General features: G+C 40.0%; 1 non-coding gene across 1 annotated transcript; it reads right to left on the bottom strand.

The window, feature by feature from the left end:
- Window positions 1-234: 234 nt before the first annotated feature.
- Window positions 235-342, bottom strand: LOC127740461 (small nucleolar RNA R71). Its single transcript, XR_008001137.1, has one exon. It is a non-coding gene; the product is annotated as a small nucleolar RNA R71 (small nucleolar RNA).
- Window positions 343-380: the final 38 nt, after the last annotated feature.

Below are 380 nucleotides of genomic sequence, written 5' to 3'. Positions count from 1 at the left end.
CATGGACTTCCATTGGAAGATCCTCATCAGTTTTTAGCTAAATTCTTGCAAATCTGTGACACGGTCAAGACTAATGGGGTTGACCCTGAGGTCTACAGACTTATGCTATTCCCTTTTGCTGTAAGAGACAAAGCTAGGATATTGTTGGACTCATAACCTAAAGAAAGCCTGAACTGTTGGGAAAAGCTAGTCAATGCGTTCTTGGAAAAGTTCTTTCCACCTCCAAAATTGAGTAAGCTTAAAGTGGAAGTCCAAACCTTCAGACAGAAGGAAGGTGAATCCATCTATGAAGCTTGGGAAAGATACAAACAATTAATCAGAAAGTGTCCCTCTGATATGCTTTCTGAATGGAGCATCATAGGTATTTTCTATGATGGTCT

Source organism: Arachis duranensis, chromosome 6, assembly GCF_000817695.3.
Source record: "Arachis duranensis cultivar V14167 chromosome 6, aradu.V14167.gnm2.J7QH, whole genome shotgun sequence".
NCBI lineage: Eukaryota > Viridiplantae > Streptophyta > Magnoliopsida > Fabales > Fabaceae > Arachis > Arachis duranensis.
This window is presented reverse-complemented; position numbering and strand designations above follow the sequence as displayed.